This window comes from Myodes glareolus, chromosome 1 (genome assembly GCF_982192425.1).
Source record: "Myodes glareolus chromosome 1, mMyoGla1.1, whole genome shotgun sequence".
Classification (NCBI taxonomy): Eukaryota; Metazoa; Chordata; class Mammalia; order Rodentia; family Cricetidae; genus Myodes; species Myodes glareolus.
In genome coordinates, this window is record NC_142026.1 from 26375155 (window position 1) to 26383735 (window position 8581).

Sequence of the window (8581 nt, forward strand, 5' to 3'; positions counted from 1 at the left end):
ATAGATAGATAGATAGATAGATAGATAGATAGATAGAAAAACAGACAGACATCTGATACATTGGTGTAAGACAGATAAAAGATTTGAAAAAGAAATTGCCATTCCATCCCAAGAAACACCGAATCTTCAGTTGCTTGAAAGCCTAGCTGTCTTATGGTTAGTGGGTGCCAACCATTTTAAGATGTTTTTCTGGAACTGTCCGATTCCAGACACATGACATTTTGACAGAGTTCTATCTGTCCTTCCATTAGTGACTCAGTTTCTTTCTATTCTAGGGCATTTCCCAAGTGATTCTCTCATCTTTGACCCTCACTGCTGCCAAATACCAACTTACTCCTCCTCCAAACATAACTTCAGTGGATAAGGAATAGGCTCTACAAATTTTATGACGAAATAAAAATCCCGCTAGGATTCTTCAAAATTCCAAACCTACCTAGTAGCAAAAGAAAAAAAATCGTCTTACAAAAATATTTAAATTCCCAACACAAATTAAAGATAGTATGTGTGAGCAATACTGAAAAGAAAGAAAACTCCACAGCAGTGTACTTCTTATGTTGGGAATAAAATAACAATGGCTGCCCTCTACTGAATTCTTGCCCCTGCATCACTCTGCCGGTATATTACACAGCCACCCTCTCCCGGAACCTTTGCAACAGATCTTCATCGGCACCATGCTGTCAGTGAAGAAATGCTATAAATTGATATGGGATTTACAGGTAGGTGTGTCTGACTCGAATCCTTTTGCTTCTTGGCATTAGACTGTTGTCTCGGTACATTTCTAAGCCTGTGGGAAGAACTCACCTAATCCATGCCAATTATCTGAGAGATTAACAGTTGTGTCCAAACTCTGGAACTCGAGGGTGCGTGGTGCGGGAGAATTGTCTGTATTCTGTCAATCATATTTTAATAAAACGCTGATTGGCCAGGCAGGCAGTATAGGCGGGAAAGCCAGACAGGAAGTAGAAGTGGAGTAAAGAGACTGGGAGTATTCTGGGACACAGGAAGCCCTCAGCCACTCCTGCGCAGATCACTGAAGAAGCAACATGTAAGCTGCCCCCGCTGGAAAAGGTACGGAGCCATTATGGCTAACATAGATGAGAATAATGGGGTAATATGTGTCATAAGAGCTAATAAGTAGCCTGACCTAATGAGCCAATCAGTTTATAATCTTACGGAGTCCTGTGTGTGATTTTTCTTTGTTGCTTGCCGGCTGTTGGGGTACTGGGAGGGACAGAAACCCCAACAAGCCAGCCCTCATACTACAGGTGCGTGATGTGGGGACAGAGATGGGAGGCTTATGGTTTGCTAGGGATAGACTCCTAGAGTCACCAGCAGATGCATCACAGCAAATAAAAGTCAAGGTTTCATAGCAGAATTTTCCAGACACTGAGCTACACACAGTGGGTATATATACTATCTTATCAGTCCCATCAATAACCCCAGGTATATGGTGTATGTGTATGTGGAATGTATATGAGCACGTGTGTGTGTGTGAACATGTGTGTGGGGATGTTCATATGTGCAGAGGACAGAGGTATTTTTATCAGTTGCTCTTCACCTTATTATTTGAGATAGAGTCCTTCACTAACCCTGGAGCTCACCTCTTTGGCAAGACTTGCTGGCCAATGAGCCCTAGGCATCTTTCCTTCTCTAACCCCCACATCACACACCCTTAAGTTCCAGAAATTTTTGACCATACCCAGATTTACAGGTGCTGAGGATTTGAACTCAGGCCCTCATGCCTGTGGGGGAATCACCCCAAACCCTCCAGGCACTATTTTTACCTCTATGGAAGGTAAAGTAGAAACAGAGGAGTCTACAGACGCACAGCCAACGACCCAGGCTTTAAACATCGCTCTGCGGTCCCCAAAGTGTACATGCAGGATAGGTAAAGGATGAGGCAAGGGTACTGACCCAGCAGTGTAGTTCTGGGGTTCTTCCACTCTGGGACCTGCACACCACATCCCAGGCCTGAGTCCTTCCACTGCTCTTCCTTTGTTACTGTGAGCTCCCCGCATCTGTGGCTTTGCACTGCCCACAGAGCTTCCTGAGGATGTTCAGAGTGCTCACACACAAGGAGGTCCACAGACTTTCCTGACACAACCGCAACAGTGTCGAGTTAAATTTCTCAACTGTCCCAATGTGTCTCGTTCTCAAAAAATATTCTGCAAGGATTGTGAAAGCATTTGTGACTCACTGACAAGTGGTCTGCAAGGATTGTGAAAAGAACAGAATTAAAAATGAAGTAGGGAATATCACAACGTCATCAGAATCACAGACTTGCTAGATTTTCTTAGAAATCTTTTCTCAAAAGCTTTGCATTTGTAGTTATAGGCAAAATTAAATTTTATTGTTGAATGTCAAAAACCTTTAAGGCCATATTTTCTGACTGCATTTTTGGAGATACTATTCATTTTTCTTAGAATTATCTATAAATACATATTTATTTATAAAGCATTTTGATATCTGGTTGTCAGCTTCATATTATATATTTCTGTTTGTACTACATTAGAATTTTCTAATACTCTGTTACAAATAATTATAATTTATTATTTTGTTTATATGTGAAAGGGCCTACTTTAAAAATGCATTAAATATACATGAAGTAAAATTTATTTAATTTTTGAGAATACAAGCTTAATAAATCTTCTAATCTTTGTAGTTATTTACATTTTCTGTGTCTTTATTTTCCAAAATTTAATTTTAGGATCACACACACACACACACACACACACACACACACACACACACGATTTTGCTTTTTGTATTTCTAATAATACATCATATATGACTTGTAGCCATATTATTGGGATGACACAGCTCCTCTTCCAATTACTTACTAGTTCTCTTAATGTTATCTGCATAGAATAATTCTCTCCTGAATTCAGCCTTTTTGTTCATTGCTATTTAACAACATTAATGTCTTGGCCTTGTTTCGTTGTCAGCATCCTGACACACTACACACTTTATCAGTAATATTTCTGTATTTTCTTAAATGTAGTGTCCATTTTTACCATACACTCATTCCTAAATTAATTCTCACTACGGTAGTTGCCTTTCTAGATTTCTTTACTCTTGGATTTTACCTTTTCTCACTATTAATCTTTCTTTCAATAACTTGTTACAGATATTTATCTACTTCATTTTTATCTGCTTGGTTTCTAAAAGTATAGAGTTGTTGCTTTGAAATTCCACTTGAAATTTCATAAACTACTCTTTCATAAAAATATTTTCACCCTGTGTCGTATGACTTTAGAAGACAGCCTATTATTTTTTCTTTCATTCTCAGAGAACTAGAACTTTGTGCTTAGTGTTCCATCCTATCATTCATTAGATAATAACGCATCCTGATAACAAAATTGCTTAAGAGATGTTTGCTTCCACTGTATAGGGTAGAGCCCACCAATGTGGGGAAGCAGGGTGAATGACTGTGCTAGGTCTGCAGAGGAGGGAATTTGTGTCACAGCTTGTTCACAGTTTGGTAGACCAGAAAGCAGACAAGCCATTGGGATTGGCTGAACTCAACTTTCCTAAATTTTACAGTGCTCATTTCTTTTTCCATGTGAAGAACAATGGCAACAAGCCAAGCAGGAAGTTGAAGGAAGCACATCTCTCACTGACCACAGCAGAGAGGGCTAGCATCAGCCATAGAGGACTGTATAAGGAAGCTTACGGACCAATTAGAGAGGAGTGGTTCCTTACACATGAGCAGCAGCCAAGAAGAGAGACTAACAACAAGACATGCTCCTCTTAAAATCTGACCTTACCAAACTCCACCAGGTAGTCCTGAGGCGACACCATCACGCACATGCTCTTTGAAAACAGGACACTTGTTCTGCTGCGAGTTTTCATTATTTCCCCTAGCTTTCCCCAAATTCTCATTTCACGCTACAGACTTTGAGCTTGTTTCTGCAAAAACAGAAGCAAGAGACTAGGAAAACATACTTCCAATATTTTTTTTACCTCCTCTGTTTCATCACGCAGAGGGTTCGTGTTCTTTGCGTGTTTTTCTCTTGCTCTAGACACAGTCATGTGTCCTCCACATTCCCGTCTTAAAGAATGAGCTGTCATTGACAGGAGACTGGCCTCGCTGAAGGGCGGGCAGTCTCTTTGTGTTCTTTGCTCCGGTTCCAATAACAGCAATTTCTTTCCCTTCCTAAGGATATTGTTTTTCATTCTCAATGTTTTCTTTCATTACACTGGAGAAAATACTGGATAGAAGTACATTCAAAAGTGAGCTGCGGCGACTCTGCCCAGCAAACTGGCTGTGCTTTCTCTACTGAGGTCTCCTCCGTGTTTGAGGGTCTTTCATTCTCAGGAGGAAGAGTGGGGTTCAGATGCAACAGTACCATCAAGACCATGATGATGGCATGTCAGAAACAGAAACGAGGCAGGAAATGCAGGTGATGGTGTTCTAATGAAGCCGTGTTGACGAGTCCAGAAAGGACATGCTGGCAGGCTCCTGGCAAACACATGGGCCTCCTGATGTTTGGTGTGGGAGAATTATCTGTATTCTGTCAATCATATTTTTTAATGAAATGCTGATTGGCCAGGCAGGAAGTATAGGTGGGTCAACCAGACAGTAAGTAGAGGCGGGGCGATGAGAACAGGAGAATTCTGGGAAGCAGGATGCTCCCTTGCCATTCCTGCCCAGACCACCGAAGAGCTGTCACACTGAGAAAGGTACTGAGCCGTGTAGCTAACATAGATAATGATAATGTATTAATATAAGTTACAAGGACTAATAAGAAGCCTGACCTAATGGGCCAATCAGTTTATAATCTTATGGAGTCCTGTGTGTGATTTTCTTTGGGACTTGCCGGCTGTGGGATACCAGGCAGGACAGAAACCCCAACAAGCCAGCTCTCAAGTTACAGATGTTGTCCCTGCAACTACCTCAATCAGGGTTCCTTGCAATCAAGAATCCTTTTATCACCTGCCCTAATGTGTCAATCACAGAGGTGCTTCATTGTTCTTTATTTACCTGCACTCATTCTCTGCATCAAAGAGAAGTTGCAGGACATATGTTCTCAGTGTAACAGACCTCCCCCTGCAGGGAGAAGGGTTAGACGCCGCTGAGAGAGGCCCAAGACTGAACTTGGGATCCTCTTAACTTACAGACTCAAATGTTCCCTGCAGTGAAAGTTAGGGGAATGCATGCAACTTCTCAAAAGTAGCTCCCAAGGTCCAAATGAGGAGCAGAAGGAGGGAGAACATGAGCAAGGAAGTCAGGACCATGAGGGGTGCGTCCACCCACTGAGACAGTGGGACTGATCTAATGGGAGCTCACCAAGGCCAGCTGGACTGGGAGTGATGGAGCATGTGATCAAACCGGACTCTCTGAATGTGGCTGGCAATGAAGGCTGACTGAGAAGCCAAGGACAATGGCACTGGGTTTTGATTCTATTGCATGGACTGACTTTGTGGGAGCCTGGTTTGTTTGGATGCTCACCTTTATAGACCTGGATGGAGGGGGGAGAACCTTGGACTTCCCACGGGGCAGGGAACCCTGACTGCTCTTAGGACTAGAGAGGAAGGGGGAGGGAAAATGGAGGTGGGGAGGAGGTGGAAATTTTTAATAAATAAATAGATAAAGTTCTTCCCCAACATCATGTTGCAACAAATATTTCCCAAAGAGTATTCGATTGAAAATATATTTACTACTGAAAGAACTGCCAACACAATAGCAATTCAGGCTTCTGTCAGGATCCCTGCTTAGAGTACCTACCTTCCAGATAGCTGGACATCTGGCTGCAGATTTTGCCTTCTGGGGGTGATGGGTCAGGAGGGCTGGAGCCAGGCTGGGGGAACTTTTGGAACTGGCTAAGCTTCCAAGGGTCTCCAGGTGGGCCTGGAATTGGGCCAGAGCTTGGGCCAGGCTCGGAGGTGTTGGGGATTGCCTGCCATATGAGTTCTGTAGAGGGATGGCATACTGTGAACCTCATGTTGGACCGGGCCTAATGCCCCAAGATGGCCTGGAGACTTTGCAACCTGAGGGCCAGGCGGGAGCAGGAGTGGAGAGCAACTCAGAGGGGGCCTTGCCTGGGCCCTGTGCTGTCTGCCACTGTGACATGAAGTTGGAGAAGGTGGAACCAAGTCCCAAGAAGTCCCAGGACATGAAAGCCCTACAGAAGGAATTAGACCAGTTCACCAAGCTGTTGACGTAGAAGAAGACACCGTTGGGTACACCCAGCTCGGCATGGGGCTCACCCTGGGCGTTCTCTTTGGAAAGGTATACAGATAGACAACCACCTGCCACTTTGAGGCCCTGCATCTGGTCTTCAAAAGATGTGCAAACTGTAGCCCTAGCTGGAGAGATGGGTGGAGGAAGCCAGCGACAACGAGAGAGAATCTTTAGGAGGTTTACGAAGCAGAGACCTTGTGCAGGTCAGCAAGAGAAAATGGGGGAGCACTGAGAACTGTGTGAGGGGGAACCTAGAGAACATGTTTCTGCAGTGCTGAAGCCCAACCTGCGGTTGGGCAGATCAGCATCCTCACTAAGCAGCTTGGAGAAGGATGTGGTCTGAGTATATTTCTGTAGCCGGTGCCAGAAGGACAAACGATCAAGCTTTGACTATTCCCAAGGAGAAGGAAGAAGTCTCCCATGCATTCAAACTGAGGCGCCAGCCCTGCCTGGCGATGATGTAAGGTGAGGCAAAGGAAAGGAGGTAGAAGAAGAGAACCTGGAGCCATCGTAGCTTCAGGGTTAAGTTCATTTACTGAGGAGGGATCGGAAGCCCAAAAAGGGTTGAGGCAGGGGAGATGAAGTTCGGTGTTTCTGTTGATCTTGAGCCCATCACTGGTCATTTTGTTCTTAAATAAAAAAGCCTGGGAGACATTTTAATAATAATAATAATAATAATAATAATAATAATAATAATAATAATTTAGTTATTTTATTTCCTTTTCTGAGACATATATTCTTCAGAACTGTCAATCAATAAGAGATCAACATAATTAACACATTAAGCTAATAAAGTACTTGCCAAAGGCAAAAAAACTACTTTGGTCTGCTCTGATGATCTTAACACAGGAAAATGTGTGGTTTCTGTTAAGTTTTCAGAAAAACTGAAGACAGTTCTGAACTCTTATTACTCTGAAAGTGAGGGAGGGTTTTGAGAGTTGGTTATCACATCTCTCTTTAGCTGATGATTTTGAGGCGCTACAATGCTATCCCTGCCAACTTAGATAAGATAAATAAACAGAGACTAGCATTAAGTCTCACAGTGGAGAAAGGCTTCGAGAACTATGCAAGGCCTGACTCAAATGCATAAAATCATAACAAATTGTGTTTGTAAGCTTAAATGTTAGAAACAGCTATGTGCCTCAGAGGTCAATGCTTGTGCCTGGCTGCAAGCAGTTTCTTCAATGGAGGATGGTTCCAAGAGCAACTTTAGCTTTTGGGTTCTCACGCTAGCCTGATCCTTGGTATCATAGCCAGCTCCTCAAAATAATGTGACAGGCACATATTCCTGCAAGACACCATATGAGATGTCAGCCACCTCAACGATGAAAAATGAGATTCCAACTTGAGTTGTCAACCAAAGCTGTAGAATCTAGCTTAGACCTATAACGTCAATCACATTCCTTCCCAGCTTCAGTTCAATTAAACAAATACCCACAGGTGCTTTCTGTACGGCAAATCTGCGGTCTGAAACAATCTAAGGAAGTCCCCTATGGATGTGAGACATATGCACAGCAGGGGAGGTTGTTTATAGAAGACCTGCGTGAGATGGGACCCATCATCATTCCATCACGGATAGGGAGAAGTTTTTGAGGCCCCACTCCTCCCCGAGGAGCCAAAGGCATTAATGGCTACTGGGGAGTGAGAATTATTTTCTCCCGTGGTGTAACCACTGTTGAGTTGCCCATGCTCCAGGAAATAGTCAACCATGTATGTGCACATGGGCAACCCTAATTGGACTCGTGGGTCACACACAAAGAAAGACGATATTAAAGCAAGGGGGGGGTATTGTTGGATAGAGGAAGAGTTCAACAGGCAGAGGGAATAAAAGAGGATAATGGAAGGGTGAAATGATTGAAATACATTTTATACATACACTGTAAAGGAATAAGCTTTAAATTTAAAAAACACTAACCTAGAAGATGCGTTCAGCCTCTTATCTAAGGAAGGATATCATGACACATATTCAACAGAAGGAATACCAATCCCTGCCTTGCTGGACCCTTGTAAGGATTAAGTGAAATAATATATACATGAGTCAATCTACATGGGGGCAGACATAGAGTGAGATCTGGCTAAAATGGCATGGCCAGACATGATACATCTACTCTGAGTTATTTTGTCTTCCTTATCCTTTCTCATGCTACTATGAGACCAGTGGCTTATTGCTCCAAGTCTCAAAGAGATCCAACCACAAAGTCACAGAGTATATTTGCAAGTCATTTAGATCCTATAAAAAAATTTTGCAAAGAAATAGGGAGAGACATTTAGAAGGAAAATGTAATAAAATTTCTTCAGTAAGCATTTCCGGGCGTTTTCCAGAACATTTCAGGTTCTGTCCTTCATCTCTCTCCTCACTACCTCTTCCCACCTTCACACTAGACAAAATTAATTACC

General features: G+C 42.9%; 1 pseudogene; it reads left to right on the plus strand.

Annotated features, from left to right (window-relative positions):
- The first annotated feature begins 5924 nt into the window (after positions 1 to 5924).
- LOC125416446 (POU domain, class 5, transcription factor 1-like) lies at positions 5925 to 6653 on the plus strand (annotated as a pseudogene).
- The last annotated feature ends 1928 nt before the right edge of the window (positions 6654 to 8581 follow it).